The following is a 23332-nucleotide window of genomic DNA, read 5'->3' on the forward strand; positions in this document are numbered from 1 at the left end:
TATTTTGTTGGAGTTAATAAAATTAATAAGCAATCAGTTGAAGGGTGTTTTATGAGTCAAATGTGGATTTAAAATGAGGATGCTTTAAAGATTACATTATTATATTATTCATGTTTTTCTGTTGTCTTCTCCTAAAGAAAAATACATCAGTGAAGAAGATTTTGATATTATTAATAGTGAAAAATATAATTCTTACCCTTGGGAGAAAAAGGTCTTTGATGTTACATTATATTCTTCAAAGGAAAAAATTAATATTGGGAAGAAAAAAAGATGTAGTAATTTTTATAGATTGATTGGGTTTCCATTAGCATTGCAAGTTTAGTTTTATGAGGTTTGCCCAATGTGATTGGAAAGTTGGTTTTGACAAAAGAAGAGTTCAAACAAGTTCCTCGTTTGTTAAGATAGAATTTAGTTTCGTAGCTTACGCACAATCAACTTTCAAATGGTTTGTTTGCCCAATCTGACAAAATTATAAGTTGTTCTCTACTTTTTTTGCAACTTTCACTTTTTTATTTTTTTTAGCTGAAATTGAAGAATATTAGTCCTACCTCTATTGAAAAGGAGAAGCTGAGATTGAATGGACTTTTTAGTAAAGAAAAAGAGATTGTTGGAGGAGTTGAAGGGAAGGAGGTTAACGATGATAGGAAATATAATTTTGTTCCTCCTGGTCCTCTAAAATTTGTTGGAGCATCTACCTCCAATCAGCCAAAAGGAAACATATCAGATGAAATTGTTACATTGAAGCTGTTGAAGGAAGTTTCTTCTAGGCAAAAAAAACTCTACAAATATTTTTCTTCTTTTGAGAAAAAAGTTATTCAAGACTTGTCTTCTCTTGGTCAAGAGTTCTTTTCTTTTAAATTGTTTGTTGAACTAAAGTTTATTAAAATATATGATGCTTTAACTTCTTTCAGTCTAAATTTCAAACTGATGGAGCTGCTAGCTCTGTTTTTTGAGATAAGTAATTTCAGGCATATTTTTATTTTATTTTTATTATTTTATGTATTTTCTATTAAGTAATAGATTGATTTATTTATTTAATTATGTTACAGTCTGCTAAAAATATTGAAAATGAGATGAATAAGGGTGATATTTTTTTAGTTGTCCTTTTAATATATTTTTTGTTATTAATTAATTAATAAAATTTTAATTTTTGTATATTTGTGGTATTCTTTATGTATATTTTTGTTAATTTTTTATATTGGTGGTGATGGAAATGAAAAAGAAAAAATTAATATGGAAGATGATGGTGATGAGGAAGTAGATGAAGGAGCTAATGATAAGAAAGATGATGTGATGACGATGATATAATTAATAATGATGAAGATAAAGGTGATGACGATGGTTATAATAATAAGAGGGATGATGGTGGTGATGATAATAAAAATGTTGATGATGAACATAAAGATGCTAATGATAATGTTAATGATAAGAAGATAATATATTATCTGTTTTTTTTATGAAGATTATATACTCTGCCAAAGATAATATTTTCTCTTGAGTTGAATCTTGGAGTTGATTCTATAACTAAAAAGATTTAGTTTCATTCTTTGAGATACGATGGCTAATTGTTGAGCAATTCTGTAAGTTTTTCTTGTGTTGTTGTTTCTTTTAATTTTACTTTTTTATTAATCATGTTTGATTTCTTATTTATTTCTTTTTATATTTTGCAGCATATTGATATTATCTTTTATTATTTTAGAAAGAAAGGTAAATTTTCAGAAAGCTGCCAAATGAAGTTCACTACTATTAATATCTTATTTGATCAAGTTATACAAGATTTGTATGCATCTTTTATGAAGAAATATAACATTTTATCAGTAGTTCAATATAATCATTTGCTGGATGAAAACATTCTAGACAGATGTACGCTTTATAATACTTCTTGGATTGAGGTTGATGACATCTTTTTTTCAATTTTTATGAAGAATTTGGATTCTGGGCAGGTTCCATTTTAAGGATAGAGTTTTCTATGTTTATGATTCTTTAAAAAGTTCTCTAAAAGTTATTATGGCATTTGAAATTGTTCAAGCCTATTCTACATTGTGACTGCATTTCTTTTTTATAAACATGATGTTTATAATAGGGTATATGATATTGGAATGGATGTTGAAAATTATAAGGAGAAACCTTTGACTGATCCATTTGAAGTGAAGATGGTTGATAAATTGCCTACACACCTAGATAAGTACGTGTGCTATTTTTACTGACTTCTTTTTTTCTATATTTTCTTACAGTGATTTTAGTATTTTTATTTGTTATTTGCTAAGTATCTTATTATTGAAAAGGAAATGCCTTATACAAATTTTGATGTGGGAGTTCATCGTAGTAGGCTAGTTGTTCTTTTGTATACATATGGTAAATAGAAGCAAGATAAAAGTTTCGAAACCGATGTTGAAGTTCCTAGAAGAAATATTAGAGTGGATGATGCTAAGATAAGAAAAGAAAAAAGGAATGTTGATGCTTAGCGTTTACACTCAAAATATTATTTTGGCCCAGGCCCACTAAATTCGACATATTTTCAAACACTAACTCCATTTATATAATACTTATGCAGTCCAATTATTGCATAACTGAAATAGTTGAGGCAGTATAGTATAATGATTATTTTAGTGACTCAAATAGTCGAGATAGTGCAGTATAATGATTATCTTACTGGCTCAAATACTTGAGGCGGTTCAATAATTATTTCATTGACTCAAGTTCTTGGATATTGCAATATAATAATTATTTTACTGACTCAAATAGTTGAGGCAGTGCAGTCTAAATAATTATTGCACTGACTTAGCTAGTTAAGGCAATATAGTCTAATAATTATTTCACAAATTTAACTATTTGAGACGATGAAGTTATTATTTTGCTGACTCAAATATCCAAGATGGTGTAGAGAAGAACCATTATGCATGAATGTTGTTGAGTCCCCAGTATTTATTTCACTAACTTAACTATTTGAGGCAGTACAGTAATTATTTCACTCAATCGGATAGTTGAGACAGTGCAGTAATCTTTTTAAATACCTAAGGCGTGCAATTAAGAACCTTAATTCCCTTAGCTTAGATTTGTTTTAGTATTCATAAACACTAGTTTCTCAGTTTAATTTCTTCAGCTTTAAATTTTATTAGTCTTATTTTCTCAGCTTTTAATTGCAGTCTTTTATCATAAAACAGTTATTTTACTTAGATTTAACGAAGCTTTTAGGAGGAGAGTTAAGAATTCAGAAAATTTTTAAGTCCCTCAAGTCCTTTCATACAATCATTATGATAGAAGTTAGATCCGAACAATCACTTTATTTTTTATTAAACACTTTAATTTTAAGATAATTCGCTTATGGCGTGCTCGAAACACTAGCGCACATGAAGGGCTAAATATTGTGCGAACAATATATTTTTTGGCATGCTCAGTGGGACACATCTCGGTGAGATGCCGCCAAAGACTCATAGTTTATTGAAAAAAAGAGATTGTCAGGTCTTTGGATGCGGATGATGCCGCTAAAGCTGTACGGCATGGTATTCACGTTCCATAAGTGGTGGAACAAATTAAAAGACAGATCGAGGAGAAAGCATCTTCTCAAATGCCTCATACTCAAGGTGAGGCAATGCCACAACTCCCAACAGGTCTTGTTGTTGGGATAACATGTAACTCCAAGATCCTCATGTGTCTAGATTTCATGACTGAAAGAATTTCTATAGAATATGAAATGAAGAAGTAAGGAGAGAGAAAGATAGTTAGAAGAGTATAGTAGAAGAGTTGAGAAAAACTTAAGGTACTGGTTGATGCTCAACGAGAAGGCCTTAACTCATACCTTGAGAAAAATCATCAAATAACTATTCTAACTGAAAAGTTATTGCATTGCATGTATGAGATTTCTATCCTAAATCAAAAGGAGGTTGTTTCTAGGCCTGCTCGCTAGGTGGTTGAGGAGCTTAGGGGACAATCTTCAAGGGATTCCTATAAGATCAATGCACCACAATGTTTACAGAATGAAGAAAGATATCAGCCTCCTCATATGAGGGAAGAGAATCATGAACCTGCAAAGGTTCCACAACCCAATGACCGCTAAAATGGCAAGCCTATGCTTCCTTAAATTCCATGGAACTATAAATCATGTTGCTCAACCTTATCTCTATGAGGTAGAGATGTGTCCTTAAGGAGTCCCTCATGGAACCATTCTTGAAAATGGATTTCAGCGAGGAAATATTCCTCATATGTAGAATCCACATATCAATTGATGTAAAGGCTGTGAGAGAGGTAGTACAAGAACTGCATGGATCTAGCCTACATCAAGTTGGCCATTTGGCTTTTCATAAGCCTTACCATGATTATATCGATAGGAATAATCCTTATTTAAAGGGTTATCTTGTCCTTGAGTTTTCATTATTTTTAGGAGAAGGTGGGCAATCTCCCTTAGAGCATATTACCAAGTTCACCATTTAATGTGGGGAATTGGTGAACTATGACAATTTTGCTAATTTTAAGTTGAGGCAGTTTCCAAACTCGCTTACTGGAACAAACTTCACTTGGTATTCTATCCTCCCGAGGAACTCGATTTTACCTGGAACAAGATGGAAAGACAATTTCATACTTAGTTCTTTAGGGCTGAACCTGAATTATGTATTGCAGAACTTTCTAGGGTCACTTAAAGGCCTAAGGAGACAGCTAACTTATTCATAACATGATCACGGTTAAAGAAAATCTAAAACTGTTGCAAAATATTCTTGCCTAAGAACGAGTATGTTAAGATAGCGCAAAGGGGTATTGACATAGAGTTGAGGAAAAATATTCAAGGCATGGACTTCAAATTTTTTTATGAATTAGCTGCTAAAGTTTCAAAGTATGATGAACTTTTAAGATAAGAGAATCAAAAAATAAAAATGGCTATTGGGACATATTTTCAAGAGGTGAACACGCATGACAGGGTAGTAGTTGACATCAACTCATACCATGAGAATAATTGTCAAATAATTAGTCTGACTGAAAAGTTATTACATCGCATGCATGAGATTTCTATCCGGAATCAAGAGGAGGTCGTTTTTAAGCCTACTCGCTAGGTGGTTGAGGAGCTTAGGGGACAATCCTCAAGGGATTCCCATGAGATCAATACACCACAAGATTTACATAATGAAGAAAGATATCAACCTCCTCATAGAAAAGAAGAGAATCATGGACCTCCTAGGGTTCCACAACCCAATGGCCGCCAAAATGGCAGGCCTATGATTCCTCAATAATTCCATGGAACTACGAATCATGTTGCTCAACCTTATCTTTTTGAGGCAGAGATTTTTCCTCAATGAGTCCCTTAGGGTACCGTTCTTGGAAATGGATTTCAACGAGAAAATATTCCTCACATGCAAAATACAAATATCAACATTGATTTAATGGCTGTGAGGGAGGTAGTACAAGAATTGTATAGACCTGGCCTAAGTTAAGTTGGCCATCTAGAATTTCACAAACCTTACCTTGATTATATCGATAGAGATAATCCTTACCTAAGGGGTTATCGTGTCCTTAAGTTCACTATCTTCAAGAGAAGGTGGCAATTTACCTTAGAGCATATTCCCAAGTTCCCCATTTAATATGGGAAATTGGCAAACTCTGATAATTTTGCTAATTTTAAGTTGAGGCAGAATGCCACCCTCTCGAGGAACTCGATTTTTACCTGGCAAGAGATAAAAAGACAATTTCATACTCAGTTATTTAAGGCTGAACCTGAAGTATGTATTATGGAATTGTCTAGGGTGACTCAAAGGCCTGGGGAGACATTGACTTATTCATAGCATGGTTCAAGAAAATACGAAACTGTTGCAAAATATTCCTGCCTGAGAATGAGTATGTCAAGATGGTGCAGAGGGATCTTAACATAGAGTTAAGAAAAAAAAAAATTTCAAGGCATGAAATTCATAGATTTTTATGAATTAGCTACTAAAGATTCAAAGTATGAGAAATTGTTGAGAGAAGAGAATCAAAAAAAGAAGAGCAGCTTTTGGGACATATATTCAAAAGGTGAACGTGCATGATGTGGCAAAGTGACACTAATACATCAAGATCATGTGTTTGTTCGCTACTTATTAAAAAGACATTATATATATGGAAGAAAACACAAGCCAAAAATTCAGCCCTAGTTTACCTTTAATGTTAGGAAGACAAAGGGAATCTTTGATTTTTTCCTCAAGGAGAAGTTCATCATTGGCCAGCAGACTATAAAATTCCTTTTAAAGAGGATATCAAGGGAAAAGAGTACTGCAAATTTTACAACTCTTGGAATCATTCAACCAATGCTTGTTGGAGCTTTAAAAATGCAATACAAGACCAAATCAATAAGGGTGCCCTGAAGTTCCTAGAGAGAAAGGAATCAAACCTGATCGATGAGACCATTTCCCTCATGTAGCTACAATTAATACTGTTTCTTTTGAGTTGAGAACTCTTCTCAATAAAAAGAGGGCATTGGATTCAAAAGCTAAAGGAGTATACTCTGGAGAAGTGTATCACAAGGTATGGGTTTCAAAAAGTGTTTTGATTCAGGCAAAACAAGAATAAATAAGGAGCAATCCAGCAAAAAATAACTTATTACTAGAGAACTAGTGGCAAATACATAAAGGAAGCAACATAGATTTGTGGTGCCACCATATGTGGAACCTAGTTCACAATGGTATGTTGTTCGCTGATAGGTTGCTACTCGTGTTAGCTACAATCTAAGGCAGTGTACCTATCGATGCAGTCTAGCACTAATGGCGAGTATCAAGGTCGTATTCCTCGGGAAAGCGAAAGCCCAGAGTTACTCCTTTGTTCTTTGTTATATTAACCTAAAATGGATGATGAATAAATTCTAAACTAACTATTAACTACGAGCTAAGTTCTAAGGGAGATGCAGGAGTAATTGATAAGTGAAATAATCAAGACAAGAAGACAAACCCAAAGGGAATCTAAACTAGTTGGCAATCAAACAAAAGATAAAGGATCGGTGAGTCTAATTATGCTACCCGTGGATGAATTCTTAACCGAATTCGGTTTCTCTCTCGAGATAACCGAATTCCTAAACCTAATAACCTAAAGTTGGAATCTCTTCCTAACGATTGATTCTTAAATTAGCATTAAGCTTTAATCCGCCTCTACTAAGCTTTGTTAATTCTTAATCCGGCTAGTTAATTATCCTTATCTCTAAGCGATTATTAACCAGTTCTTGTTATTCAAAATTTCAATTGCCAAACGGATTTCTCAATCTCATAAAACAATCTAAACATCACAATTCACAGCGTCTCATGAATAATGCATAATCTTATTAATACTGAAAACAAGAAGAATACAAAACCAATTCGAACAATCCAACAATATAATATCAAGCCAACATAGTAAAGAAATCCCAATGGATTAAATCAATCTAGCTAATCATGTTCATTCTCAAAATATACAAGAATTCAATTACAACAATAAGCAAAGGTAGAGAAAACCCGATTACACCCTTGGATGAGAGTAAACAGCCCCAAATCCTTCTGCTCCAATTGAATCGATTCTTGTTCCTCTTGCTCGATTTGAAAATCAATCAACGAACCTCGCCTAATATTCGATCCTTCAAGGAAATCCGATTGAAACCTTGATCCAAGTCTCCTTTTCCCTTGGTCTCAGCTCAGAAAACCCTTAGGGAGAGAAAAATTAGGGTTTTGGGACGTTCTAACCCTAGCCTCCTCTTTTTCTCTTCTTTTAATTAATATCCCTTGTTGCCTCCAAAACGGCCGTGTTCCTGGCTGTGTTCTCAACACGGGATGGTGTTCCTGGCCGTGTTACTCTCTGTGGTCGTGCTCCCTAAAATCTACTTCTTCTTTGATGTCCAACACGGCCGTGTTTGTCCCCGTGTTGGTAACACGGCCCATGCTGTAGTGTTGAGAACCGGCCGGTGTTGAGATCAACACGGCCATGTTCGGCTTCCTTATGCTCATACTTAGCTCGTTTGGCTTTGACGTCCAATTATGCTCCAATTCTTTCCTTTTCATCCTTTGACCTCTTTTGGACCTAATGCACACAAACATATGTATAAGGTGAGTGTTGAGACCAATTCACATCCAAATGTCCATAAAATCAATCTTAAAAAACCCCATTTAGATGTGTGTATTTTACGCACATCAAATAACCCCATACTTAGCTCATTGCTTGTCCTCGAAGCAATCAAAAGTAAAATAAGGAAAATAAACCACTAAGGAACAATACTTAAACCGAGGACAAGCTAGAGAGCTCCTACACATATCCTTAACAAGCGTAAGTCAAACAAAAGAAAAGAAGCAATCAATTCAAGTATCACAACCAAGATGCCAATAATTCACACAATCATCTCAAGAAAATTATTCGGAACCATCTCCTCACCAGATTCACTCTAAATCACTCAAAGTGTTTAAAGGGTAGTGTTTAATCGCTCAATGCATCAACTACTGCCTTACTTACTATATGCTTGCTCTTAAATCCTACTCCTACCACTTATGGAGAGTCAACAACCATGTCAAGAGGTCTTTATAAAGGTTGTAATGGGGATTAGGTAAGGGTAGGTAAATTTGGTCAGAGTTGAACCTATGGTGTTCTGCAATGACATACATGACATGCACACAAGTCACAATAATCACAAGGGGTAAACGATGGATAGTAGTCCAAGGTGGGAAATAGGAATCAAGTCAAAATGTTTAGCTCACTTTCTTTCTTTTCATCACCTTTCCCTCTTATTCTTTTTTTTTTTTTGAATAATGCATAAGGGAAAACATTTACATAATAGAGTGAATTTCTTTTTGGATTGAAGTAAGCTGCTACAAGATTCTAAAGCTATTCCCAAGATAAAAGTTCCCAATAAAAACAACTCATGTGCAAAATCATAACCCAAAGCAGAATAAAACTAAGTGGTAATATATTATGATAAAAAAATAGTGAAAGAAAGGATTATCTACAGAATCAATAAACGAATGAAGGCTATTTGGCTAGAATGAAAAACCTAAGTGCCTCTATCATACCAAAGTGTTAAACTCTCCTTGTGGCCCTCATAAGCATTACCGAGCAAGTTCTAAAAGTAAAAGCGATGAATTGGCACTCTCAACAAGAAATAAATAAAAGCATATAACGTGTATGCTTACAATTTAGGCTCAATTTCTGACAAGTGTGCTTTTTGAGTAGGTTCCAAATAAAAATCATCAAAACAGAATTAAATAAACCAAAGCAACTTAGTGCAAAACTCAAACTAATTATCTTACATTCTTCCGCAAGACTCAACACTATCGGTTTTACCCGATCACATGGACATAAACAGGATTTCAAAAGCAAGTCAACAGTAAGATCATCGAAACAAGGTGAACATTTTTCAAAATTTTACAAAATATTGCACAAAGAATAAATAAATAACTAAGATGGGATAAATATCACCCACCCCACACTTGAAGGACACACTGTCCTCAGTGTATAAAATATATGAAATGAAAAAGGAAAAAGAAACTAATACTGCCCTGATTATGGCTCCGGAGTGAAAAGAGGTGCATCAGCATATCGTGGTTGGTCATGGTGGAGGAGTGGTTGCTCTTTGAGGATTGGAAGTAGTGTCACATGCAGGAGCTGGTGGATCAGCAGGAGCAGCGTCAATAGGAGGCTCGTCAGGCTGCTGTGTTGAAAGGTGCTCGGTCGGAGAGGGAGGGCCGAGCTAGATCATCCGCTAGAGGGATGTCAAAATGGCTCGCTCTGGGGCAAGCTCTGTGGACGGTGCAAAGTCTGTAGCAAAAATATCATCGAACATGTCATTGGCCATAGAGGCCTCTAACCTACCTCCCTGCTTTCAATCAGGGCTTGAAGCATAGCCCTCGCCTCTCAAACTGAGCCATCATCCCGGCTTTGAAACTCGACTGTGTTGTAAAAGGTCCTGTTGAAAAGCCTCTTATCGAATGAAATCGCTGCCGCTCATCCGCCAACCTCTGCACTCTAAGCCGCAGCTCTAAACTCAATTGGGAGACTTCTAAAGCAATTTGAAGACCCGGAAGGAGGCTGAAGTAGGCAGTGCGGAGGAAGACTTCGGAATATCGGGAAGAAGGTGGGACATCCTGTACCATGGGCTCGTGGGGCGGTCGGCTCCTCTCCGAGTCTTTGCCAAGAGAGCATTCCTCGGTCTATACTCGGTCCTAGCGGACCACACGAGTCACCATCCCCATACTAAACATCCGGGGAAGTCCCAGCGTTTTCATCACCCCCGGCTCAAATGTGGTATCGCTTCCTCCAAAACTCCTAAGCTCCTAGCCGGTCGAGTAATGTAAGTCCCAAACAGGAAAAATACCTTCTTTGAGTTGTTGCGGAAGGCAGTCTGTCCGGCCAATAAGTACCCCATGTCGGCGGTGGTCATCTTGTAAAGTATAAACAGTGCAGGTGGGTAACTACACCACCACTATCTCCCCTGCCGATGGTCCTAGCCGAATGCATGCTAGTACTGCATGATCCCTCGAGGCAAGTTAGGCGCCTTGGGTGTAACCCTCGGTGTCATCAAATCTCAGCCCACATCTGCGGATATGACACACCGTGTGTATACGACTATAAACCTCTCCGGTTGCATCCTCCTCGGTCCACAAGCCTAAGTGTACCCCAATGTACACTCATCGTGAAAGTCCGCCTTGCTAGTGCAGGCCCGATCGCATCCGGTTGTTGGAAGTCCATGGCGGCTTTGCGAGAAAGAAAGTCTTGGCAAACTCCACGGTCAACTCCCTATATGTTGGTTCAACAATGTCAAAGAAATGTTGAAATGGGGGTGTCTCAAGATATCGGTGGACTGCACTGCAAGTCCGACGGTCTCGATCTTGGCCGATCTATCCTATCGCCCTTTCCCAAATCTTTGTGCCTCATCGATTGAGATCTCTCGCTCAAAGGTGGGCCGCCCTTGGAAAAGTAGGAATCGATGGCTGCGGTGGTCTAATTTGGCCCCGAACTAGTCGGTGCGGCCTGATGATAGAGAGGAAGAGAAACCATCGGTCGCCTCCTCTTGTAAACTCCCGATCCTCGTCCGGTGGACATGGTACACCGAAAAGGAAACTTTTAGTACTAAGGATCAACAAAATTCGGCGTATAACGGCATAAAATGGATAAACCAAATGATTTAACTTGATAAAATCAAACTGCTCAATGTCCTGCAAAGAAAATTTAATCCACAACACTGCCAACCGATGCTAACCAATTAAATTTGCAATTCATCCATATGGAGTTTACTTCGCCATAATCCATCACAAGGCAAACCAACATGCTAATGTAAAAGCAGACACAACGGTGATTTATACATGGCGAGCTGTTGTTTAGCGACCGACAATAATAATAAAGAGAAAAATAAGGAATTAATCACAATCATAAATAATGGTAGAAAAGAAAAACGGAAAATATAAGCAAGTTAAGTATATAAACTATATTAAAGAAAATAAAAGAAAATTAAGCACAAATATGAATGTAAATGCATACACCAAATAATAAAATAAGGAAATAAAAAAAAAATTGAAACACAAAATTCCAACACAAAGAAAATATAAATTCGAACTAATATCAAAATAAAATAATGAAAAATGAAGTTGGAGGGTACTTACTTGACAAATGCAATATCCAAAGCCTTCGAAATGAGAAATAAGATGTGAGAGAGTAAGGGATGGGGGAGAGCAAAATTTTTTTGAATGAACTGGTATATATATAGGCAAGTGTGCGGAACACGCCCGTGTTCGACAACATGGGCCATGTTCATGAACACGGTATGGATATCGGGCCGTGTTAAGCGAATAAAAACGTGCTGACTTACCACTTCTCAGAACACGCCCGTGTTATGGACACGGTCTTTGACACGGGAACGTGTTGTGGACACGGCAGGGCATAAATGCCCGTGTTAACTTCTGTGAACGTGTTCAGCTTAGTTTTTTTTTTCAATCAGAACACGAGCCGTGTTAACGAACACGGTATTGAACACGCCCGTGTTGATCTCCAGATAATGCAAAAGTTGCGATTCTCAGCACTTTCTCACTCTTTCTCACCTGCAAAACCAATAAATCCTCAACTCATACACTCAACATAAATAAAACTTAACAAAAACCAACTATAAAACCTAATCAACTAAGTTCACAATGCAAGGGTAAAGTATTCAAATTGAAAAATAAAATTTGGGGTGCCTCCCAAAAGTGCTTCTTTTTGATGTGATGAGTCTTCTTAGCTGGGCTCATGGTGAAAAGCAAACGGTGGGGATTGGCGACCATCCATCCTTCTTCCAAGCAAATGGCTTCAAATATCCGCTTAGAGGGATAATCGTCAACTTCCTCTTCCCGTGAGTCAAGCAAGTTGCCCGATTATGATGGGCAAAACTCGCTCCTCATATATTTGCACGTAGTCATGATGCTCTAGGGGCTCTTCCAATTTGAAAGCTAGAGTTTCAACAATTGGAAGGATCGTGATTGGGCAATTTCTTCAGGAGTGTTGATGGTTTTCTTGATCCTTGGCTTGGTTCACTTGCTAGGAGAAACTCGAGCTCCTGTAAGACTTCTTCATTGGACAACTCGTGCTCATCTTCCATCATCGAAGGGACTTGTGGAAAATCTACCAACAATTCCTCTAACTGCAACTCAGCATCATCAACTGTACATTCCTGTTGATAGTCTTTCAGAGGGATCATGTTTACCTCTTCCTTTTCTGGTTCTATCTCCATGTTTAAAGAGTCGTCCTGCACATAAGCATCATCGTCAAACATAATAGATAAACCAGAAAAATTCTCACCTGAACGCAAAGTGATGGCGCTCAAATGTTCCTCGGATTCAGCAGCGTTTGATGGAGTTCTCAATTGCTCTTCTACTAGTAACTTGAAGATTAAGCCTACTTGATGCTCTATGTTGTTAATCGAGGCTTGTTGATCTTCAAGTATCCTCTCTGTTTGTTGGAATCTTTCCTCAAGACTTGTTATGAACCTCATCATCGGCTCTCCCGACACTAACTCTTCATCTTGAGTTGAAGGTGCAACATTAAATTTCTTGATGTAGTTGCTGAATTCTAGTGGTTCTTGGCCATCTAAGCTCCATCCAAAAGGTGAATGAGTGCTCCACTCTTGATTGTAGGTGCTTCCATATGAGTCATTTGGCCAACTTCCGTATAATTCACATTCACGAGTTATAAGAACAATGAGCAACATCACTATACAATGGACAATCATTACACACATGTAAACCACAACAAAATTCACAAAATACTTGAGATGAAAGGATAGGAGAAGAGAGTTGATCGGTAGCCCTGCAAAACGATTCCACTCGAGCTTCTAAAGACGCACGGGTATCCCAATTTTTAGCACTCTCTTGGTTCGTAATCCCATTTTCCAATGCGTCACACAAAGAGTTTGAGTTTAGCATTGAACCTCCTTATCATTCACTATCTGAATCATAAACTTAAACTAAATAAATATGTACAAATAAAATAAAATAAATAAATAAATAAAAATAAAAATCATAAAATAATAAGAAAGAAAAAAAAAGAAAAAAAATGGCTAAATTAACAAATAGCAAATTTCACTCTAGTTTTCAAACAATTCCCCAGCAACGGCGCCAAAAACTTGATGGGTTGCTACTCGTGTTAGCTACAATCTAAGGCAGTGTACCTATCGATGCAGTCTAGCACTAATGGCGAGTATCAAGGTTGTATTCCTCGGGAAAGCGAAAGCCCAGAGTTACTCCTTTGTTCTTTGTTATATTAACCTAAAATGGATGATGAATAAATTCTAAACTAACTATTAACTACGAGCTAAGTTCTAAGGGAGATGCAGGAGTAATTGATAAGTGAAATAATCAAGACAAGAAGACAAACCCAAAGGGAATCTAAACTAGTTGGCAATCAAACAAAAGATAAAGGATCGGTGAGTCTAATTATGCTACCCGTGGACGAATTCTTAACCGAATTCAGTTTCTCTCTCTCGATAACCGAATTTCTAAACCTAATAACCTAAAGTTGGAATCTCTTCCTAACGATTGATTCTTAAATTAGCATTAAGCTTTAATCCGCCTCTACTAAGCTTTGTTAATTCTTAATCCGGCTAGTTAATTATCCTTATCTCTAAGCGATTATTAACCAGTTCTTGTTATTCAAAATTCCAATTGCCAAACGGATTTCTTAATCTCATAAAACAATCTAAACATCACAATTCGCAACGTCTCATGAATAATGCATAATCTTATTAATACTGAAAATAAGAAGAATACAAAACCAATTCGAACAATCCAACAATATAATATCAAGCCAACATAGTAAAGAAATCCCAATGGATTAAATCAATCTAGCTAATTATGTTCATTCTCAAAATATACAAGAATTCAATTACAACAATAAGCAAAGGTAGAGAAAACCCGATTACACCCTTGGATGAGAGTAAACAGCCCCAAATCCTTCTGCTCCAATTGAATCGATTCTTGTTCCTCTTGCTCGATTTGAAAATCAATCAACGAACCTCGCCTAATCTTCGATCCTTCAAGGAAATCTGATTGAAACCTTGATCCAAGTCTCCTTTTCCCTTAGTCTCAGCTCAGAAAACCCTTAGGGAGAGAAAAATTAGGGTTTTGGGACGTTCTAACCCTAGCCTCCTCTTTTTCTCTTTTTTTTATTGTTTTAATTAATACCCCCTATTGCCTCCAAAACAGCTGTGTTCCTGGCCGTGTTCTCAACACGGGATGGTGTTCCTGGCCGTGTTACTCTCTATGGTCGTGCTCCCTAAAATTTACTTCTTCTTTGATGTCCAACACGGCCGTGTTTGTCCCTGTGTTGGTAACACGGCCCATGCTTGTGACCGTGTTGAGAACACGGCCAGTGTTGAGATCAACACGGCCATGTTCAGCTTCCTCATGCTCGTACTTAGCTCGTTTCAGCAGCTTTGACGTCCAATTATGCTCCAATTCTTTCCTTTTTCATCCTTTGACCTCTTTTGGACCTAATGCACACAAACATATGTATAAGGTGAGTGTTGAGACCAATTCACATCCAAATGTCCATAAAATCAATCTTGAAAAACCCCATTTAGATGTGTGTATTTTACGCACATCATTCGCCATAGAAAGTCTCCTCAGTCTCTCACAAGGACTCAGCCTATCATCGATGATAATGCCATCAGCGTAAAGGAGATTGCAACAATAAAGAGCTACCATAAAAAGGGTCTCTAATGCAAAGGAAAAACCTGAGTATAAGAGTAATAAATTTAGAAGGGAGTATATTGAAGACCTACTCGGCCAACCTTTAGGAAGTATGATTACAAAATGTTTTATTCTAGATATGCTTATGTGGATATTTCCTTGGAATGTATTAAAGCGACATGATGGAGTGACTGTGAGTCTATTGATAGTTCTAGTAAAGATAAGGAAATAAATCAAAGGCAGCTTTGATATGTGCATTTTATGCATACTAATTATCATATTTTTTTGGTTATTGAGTATTTGTGCTTAATTGTGGATCTTAAATGTTATTATTAATTTTAATGTTAGACGGAACGTTTTGATGCAACATGAAGCTAAAAGGATGATATTTGATGAGTTTTCATAAAGATTAATGCTTTGGAAAGTTTTGGATAAAAGGGAGAAAAGATGGCAGAAGATCTCTTCAGTTAGAGCGTGCCCATGGCGTTTTCCAGAAATCTGAATTTTGTGGAAAGAAGCTTAAAGTGATATTATTTGCCATGTGGCTTTTTAATTCATTTTTGGGAGTGTTTATTCACTAAAACTCCTTATTACTTAAGGTTTATTTAGGAATGAATGATTCGTATTTAGACACAACTTCTACTATTTCTTATTGGGTGAGTTTTCCTATTTGGGGAATTAGAAGATATATATATATTAGGAGTTTTAGGGTTAAGAAGAAAAAAAAACTCTTAAATGAATATTTTTCATTCATTGTTTTAGATTTTTTCTTTGTTTTATTTTCTCTACAACAATTATGTGTGGCTAAACTATTTTCTTTTCAACTCAATGTGAATTAAGGTTTGAATTCATATATGAATTGTGAGATTTAATTGTTCTTCATTATTTTCTCAAATTTATTAATATTCATGTATCTTCTATGTCTATCAGGAATTCTATATTTGTTGATTGTGTAAAAAGGCATATTACTCAATTATCAAAATAGTCTACACCAAATTAGAATAGTAAATCCGTAATTATTTAATTATTCTAATGATTAGTGGTAGAATAACATACCCATGTTATATGGATACATGATCTAGTTTAAATGAATTCATCTTATGTATTTGTTAACTAGAATTGGATTTCTCTAAATTGCATTGCTATTGGTAAATTAAATCTTATAAGCTTTTCTAAGGTTGTTTATTTAATAAGAGAATTAATCAAATGGCTTCCATTGATTAATGAAAAATTAAGGAAAAAATAGATTGTTAAAGCTTCTCAATAACTATAACCAATTTATTAATGGATTTGGAAATTATATTTGCATCAATGATCAATTCAATGAATTAAAACTAAGATTATATCTTAGGTTGGAGTTTTCTCATATTGATTTATCTTTTCAAATTTTATTATTGCTTCTAATTGATTTTTAGTTTAATTTGTTTTGATTCCAAATTTAAAATCCTCCCTAATTTTATTTGAATTTTGTTAAAGAAATAAATCTTACCAATCTCTATGGATTCGACCCTACTTGTCACCATTTACAAGTTGTTGTTATCTAAAGAGTAGGAATTTATTTTTGTAGATTCGACACCCATCAAGCTTCATGGTCGAAGAAATGTCTATTGCTTTTGGTTATGTGACGACATTAGTTATCCTGCCATCCACCTTCTAAAAATGGGAAATAGAGAAGTCTTGAGGGATAGATGATTAGACTGGGCGGCATATCAAGTAGATTGTGAAGGATCGAAGAATCATTACAGTGGTGTTACAATTCAATGCCCAACTGTTAAGGGTCCCCAAAGGGTAATTTTTGAGAAACCTTCTGAGGCAATGACCAAACATATTTGGACTTTGTATATTAAGGCTCATCTTAATGCGAGGCCGACATCAAGGATATTAATGGATTATGGATTCGTAGTGAACATTATACCATTAAGGTTGTTGCAAACCTTAAAGAAATCAATTGAGAATCTAATTTCTACAGAGGTTTCAGTGTTTGCTTTCACTAGAGAGGCCACTAAAACCTTAGGAATTTTGCTGACTGAGATCATAGTTGGAAGTAAAACTTCCTTGGTAGTATTCTTTATGGTAAACTAAACTACTATTTATTGTTATTTATTAGGGAGGGATTGGGTCCATTCAAACTGGTCTTTACCTTCTTCTCTGTATTAGTTCCTATTATTTTAGAAGGGAAATAAATTAGAAGTTGTGTAATCAGATGGTAAACTGTTTTAAGCATTCACTAATTCGGTTAAGGCCAGATATTATTATGTCAACCTAGGGCCTACTCAATTTATTGGAAAAAATAAATTTGGTGCACCTAAGTCCCTTACTGCATTATAAAAAGAATACTGGAAGAAGAAGTGAGAGACTTTACTAACACCTACTACTATCGTGCCTTACAAGAGAAGCTGATGGCGGAACCGATCATTGAAAAAATTAATGATTAAGCTTTTTAAAGGTTAATTTCCAGCAGCTACAACCATTATTCTGAAGACTAGGATGCAAGACGATTGGAAAGAGGATGAAGAAATTCAAGAATTAAACGGTGTAGATGTAATCTACAAGGAAGAGCTAGATCATGATGATGGTAACAAAATCCAGGTTGAGGATTTAAATCACGCACCACCAAAATTGGATGATAAAAGGGCTAAGGTACAAGAGCCATTGGAAGAATTCACTTTTGGATCTAATGAGGAATCTCATATTACTTATGTTAACAAAATGATTGTGCAAAGGAAATGTGTTGCAAAGTGCATATTAAGAAAGTCCGAAAAAAGTGCTTCAACAAAGGGAAATTGGTATGGTAATTAATATTGTCGATCGATACTAGAGATAGAGAATATAAAAAACTGGAAAGAATCTTTAAGATTTATAATGTCTTAAAAGGGGAATCTATTAGTTATCCAATCTCCAAGGAGATCCTCATAAAAGATACATCAATAGATGGTATTTGAAGAAGTATTTTTCCACTTTGTAGGAGTCAGTGAAATAGAATTAGTGTAGAAATTGAGCCTGACACCACAGTCGAAAGTCATAAGTTTATGGCTTAGTTAAGGAGATTGGGGAACAGTTATGGTAAAATCGTAAGTCGACCTATTTGGACACTTATATTAAAGAAAAGAGGTAGGCTTATTGGCCACTTACCTAACAACTTGTTGTGAATTATCGCATTATATTGATGCAGCTTAGAAATTATGCAGAATATAATAGTTGCATAAACGTAAAGATTATGACTACATAATAAGGATATAAAATGGCTATAAATACAAATCAAATGCAAGAAAATAAGCAAATAGGGTAAGAGATTGAAAGCCATTTATTTATTTATAAAGCTTGGCCATTTTTAAGTATTTTTATCCATACGAATTTGGCTTTCAGCCAAATTGTATGTAGGGGGCCATTGTTTGCACTCAGAATATTTTTTTAACCCAGGCCTACTAAATTCAACATATTTTCAAATATCAACCCTATTTACATAATATTTGGTGCAGTTCAATTATTGCACTAGCTCAAATAGTTAAGACAATGCAATATAATGATTATTTCACTGACTCAAATAATTGAGGCGGTGCAATACAATGGTTATTTTACTGACTTAAATAGTTAAGGCAGTGCAATATAATAATTATCTTATTGACTTAGATACTTGAGGCAGTGCAATTATTTTACTGACTCCAATTTTTTAGTATTGCAATATAATAATTATTTTACTAATTCAAATAGATAAGGCAATGTAGTCTAAATAATTAATGCACTGACTTAGCTAGTTGAAGCAATGTAGTATAATAATTATTTCACTTATTTAACTATTTGAGACGGTGCAATTATTATTTTGTAGACTCAAATATTCAAGACGATGTAGAGAAGAACCACTATGCAGGAATGTTGTTGAATCCCTAGTATTTATTTCACTAACTAACTATTTAAGGCGATGCAATAATTATTTCATTGAATTAGATAATTGAAGTGGTGCAGTAATCTTTTCAAATACCTGAGGTGGTACAATAGAGAACATTGATGCAGAGACTTTATTAAATCAACATGTATAACATATGAAGAATAAGAAGAAGTCAATTGGTTTAAGAAGTTGAAAGTAGTGGAGAGATGTTTCAGGAAAAATTAAATAAAAAAGAATTGTCACATTGTAGGAAGAAAGAGAGTTTCACTGCACCACTTTTTTATAACTTCATATGTTCAACTATTCAGGAAGTTAGAGAGTTTAATGGCACACTTCTTTAAAGATAGCTCCACGTGTTTAGCTGCCTGAAACAAATTGTTTCATTAATAATGTGAATTGAAGTAGCTATCAGAGACGTGATCACCAAATTTAGGAAGTCTATAAATTGAGGAGTTCATTTCAAAATCAGGACCAAAAATCATTCAATAAAAATCATATCAACAAATCAACAATACTTAGCAATATTTTCTCTATAGTACCATAGCTTTTTACCAGTTCCTTAATTCCCTTAGCTTAAATTTGTTTTAGTATTCATAAACACTATCTTCTCAGTTTAATTTCTTCAGGTTTCAATTTTACTAGTTTTATTTTTTTTTATCTTTTAGTTGTAGTTCTTTATCTTAAAATAATCATTTTATTTAGATTTAACAAAGCTTTTAGAAGTAGAGTTAAGAACCAAAAAAACTGTAAATCCCTTAAGTCATTTCGTATAATTACTTTAATAGAAGTTAGATCGACGCAATTAATTTATTTTTCATTAAACACTTTAATTTTGAGGTAGTTTGCCTCTAGCACTCTCAAAATACTAGTACACGTTAAGGGCCAGATATTGTGCAAACACTTAGTTATTTTTTTATTAGTTATAGTTACATTTTCTTATTGTTTGAGATTGTTAGTTTTATTTTATTGATATTATCTTTTAGGATTATTACTTTTGAGTGCTTTATAGATATTTTTATGTATTGTAAATATTTTTAATTTTTATTGGTTTAATAATCTGTTTATATTTCACAAGTGTTCTTAAAACAATTGTGTTTTTTATTATTTATTATTTATTATTTTTTATTAGTTTTGAATACCTAAAAAAAATTTAACATATACTGTTTTCTTCAACATATATATATTTTACTGTTAGAATATTTTGAGTTTTTATTTTGTTTATATTAACTGATTTTAGATATTTAACAAATACCTAATGTATATTTTATTGTAGTTAACATATATATTTTTTTCTGTTGTACGTTATATATCTAAATTATGTTATCTTGCATTTTAAAATTTGCAGATACCTAATGTATACCTAACATATACTATTATTGAAAATATATATAATTTTTGTTATTAAATATTATTTCCATTTACATTATGTTTAATTTTAAAAAAAAAATCAGCTAATATATATTTAACGTATACCTTTTGTTGTTGGACTTTTTTTTCATAGTTTATTTTCTGTTTCATTTTTAAAAGCATAAAATACCTAAAATATACTTAAAGCATATTACTTTTTGTTAAACATATACATTTTGTTGTGACTTTTTTCTATTTTATAAATATTTTTATTCACATATACTTAACGTATACCTAGCATATACTTGTAGATATTGTAAAAGAATATTCAAGAAGATTTTTATTTTATATCATTGATTTTTAAAAATAAATATAATTAAAAATAATATCAATTTAGTTTTTAATATCAATAAATTTTTCATGTCTAAAACAATAATATTGGATTAGTTTTCAGTAGATTTCTGCTTGTCTTCTGATTATGTCCAAGTTTTATCCATTTTTTACATTTGTTTTGTATCATATTTTGCCATGCTTGTTTCAATATTCTCTTCTTTGGTCTTCTAGCTTTTATTATGCCGTCTGGTGGGAGCACAATTATTTATTTGACTTTAATCGATATATTCCATATGCTTCTATCTCCAATTGGGTGTACAATTCCTTCATATATTGCAATCAAATTATCTTTTGTATAAAAATCTAAGCAATAGTAATAAGGATCTTGATTCATCTCCTTCAATATAGCTAGTGCATGTGGACATGGTATCTCATCTATTTGAAACATGTAGCAAGTGCAACTTTTTTCCCTTATGTTTACAATGAATATCTTTTCATTTTCATAGATATTGAATATTTCATCATGAGACAGTTTGACCTTTTATCAAATAATATAAAATAATTTAAAAAAAAATATTAAATGTGTATTAAGTATGGTTATTAAATATAATTAAATAGATCAATAATATGAAAATTACCTCCATTTTTAAGACTTGTATGTAGTTCTCACTCAACATTTCTTTAGTTCTTTCTGAAAGAATTGTACAAGTTGCCCTTACATTGTTTCTATTCATTTAGCTCCATTCTTGTATTAAAGAATGTAAGTACTCCAACAATGTAGTAACTAGTAGATCTTTAGTTGCTTTATTAACTACATTTGGTGATTCAGTTATGCTTGAAGTCATGGTGGAGTATTTATTACTTTCATTGAATGATCTTGCCCATTTGTCATATCCAATGCTGCTCAAGTAAGATCTAATCCTTTTATCAACTTCGTCCAACTCATTCATGTGATATACGCTTTTTCAGCTCCAAAGAATGAGTCTTTAATCTTTTTGGAGTTCTTTTTAAAGTTAGTTTTCAGATTATTCAATAGAGGGTACATGCGGAACCCATGAGTAGCTTCAGGTGTATTTTTCTAGTTGCTATTTGGGTGCTTTCATGTCTATCAATAATTATGCATAGACGTTCTCTACAACCAAATATTTTGCTGATTTTTCTTTTAAAAAGAATTCTCAAGAGCATTATTTTCAGAATCAACAATAGCAAATACTAGTGGAAAGATCTTATCAGCCCTATCTTGTATTATTGTAGAAAAAAGCGTGTCCCCACGGAATGTTTTTAGAAAACTTTCATCTACTACTATCACATGTTTACTGTATTTCCATCCTTGTATAAATGCATGTATAGCTATGAATATGAAAAGAAAAGTATTGTCTTCTTTCCTTTCCAACTCAACAAATCCTGAGTTTGTTGTTTCTAACATATACAAGTAACTTAGAATTAATTTATATGACTCACTTGGTTTCCTTCTTATTTCCTTCAATGCTTTTTTTTTTTTAATTCCATGCTTTCATGTAGTTCAAACTCACATTGTGATCGTTCTTCGTTTCTCTTATTATATCAATTAGTATATAGACTTTTTGATGTTGAGGTATTTTGATTTGATATATTCTGCAACTATAGTTGATGTTGCTTCTTGATTGTTGTTCATTCTTACTTCTAAAGAGCAATTGTGTGTCTTTAAATTCTTAAACTATAAACATATTACTTTTGCTACTTTTTTGATGTTCTTAAGTACCATTTACAACTCAATCCAAACATTTCACAATATATCTTTCATGACAAGGTTTGCTCACCTTATATTGGAAGGGGTTTCTTATAACATTGACGCTTAATGCTTTCTTCAAATCTTCTTTATTTCTGAAAATTTTTCCTTTTTGATTTTGATTTATTGAATGTTGATTATCATTAATAATTTTGTACTTTCAATTTTTGTTTCTTCTTCTTCTTCTTCTTCTTCTTCATTTTTGTCCCTTTCTTGTATTGTGTTTATACTATGATATTTTACATAAACCAAAAAATCTATAGAAGTATCTTCATAGTTTGGTTTTATTGAGCTTTATTCAAACATTTCAATTAGAATTGTTGTAGATGCTTCAATTCTTATAATCTCCTTACTTGTTCTTGAATATGATATAAAAAATGTATTTTCTGAATCTTTTTCAACAACAGTGATACAAAGAGGGTACCTTAACAGAAAAAATATATATTAACTAATGAATTAGGCTGAAAATAAACTGATATTAATTCCTAATGCTCAAATATTTACCTTGTGAAATCGATTTCATTTTTCTTCAATATTTCAATTAGAATTGTTGTAGATGCTTCAATTCTTATAATCTCTTTACTTTTTCTTGAACATATGATATAAAAAATGTATTTTCCAAATTTTTTCAACAATAGTGATATAAAGAGGATACTGTATCGGAAAATATATATATTAACCAATGAATTAGGCTAAAAAGAAACTAATATTAATTCCTAATGCTTAAATATTTACCTTGTGAAATCGATTTTATTTTTCTTCAACTCCAAGTAGAATAATGGGCTTGCATCATCATGTATCTTCAATGGTAAGTAACTACCTTTTACTTGATATTGTATCTGCATCATTTTCTCTTTTATTTTGATTTTGAGTTGA

Source organism: Ricinus communis, chromosome 6 (genome assembly GCF_019578655.1).
Source record: "Ricinus communis isolate WT05 ecotype wild-type chromosome 6, ASM1957865v1, whole genome shotgun sequence".
Lineage (NCBI taxonomy): Eukaryota > Viridiplantae > Streptophyta > Magnoliopsida > Malpighiales > Euphorbiaceae > Ricinus > Ricinus communis.